The sequence below is a fragment of the Ictalurus punctatus genome, chromosome 7 (genome assembly GCF_001660625.3).
Source record: "Ictalurus punctatus breed USDA103 chromosome 7, Coco_2.0, whole genome shotgun sequence".
NCBI classification, from domain to species: domain Eukaryota; kingdom Metazoa; phylum Chordata; class Actinopteri; order Siluriformes; family Ictaluridae; genus Ictalurus; species Ictalurus punctatus.
In genome coordinates, this window is record NC_030422.2 from 24,248,441 (window position 1) to 24,248,719 (window position 279).

Here is a 279-nt window from a genome sequence, read left to right on the forward strand (position 1 = left end):
GTGATATTTAAGACACTTTTGTCCGCCAGATTGCTGTTTTATATTTATTTTAATATATGAATTATATTTGGTTATGAACTTAAATGCATCCCGTTCCGAAATCCACGCGTTAAACCGTGCTCTTATTTAGTAGAAGAAACGAAACTGTTTTCCTTTGTGAATGAATGGCGGACGCATACGATTGGCCACGCTGTTGTTGTTTGCGCGCCGTTCGGCTTTTTTCGGAAATGTCCGTAGTGTGACGTCAGCACGTTGCCAGCGTCGCGGCGACAGCCCGAA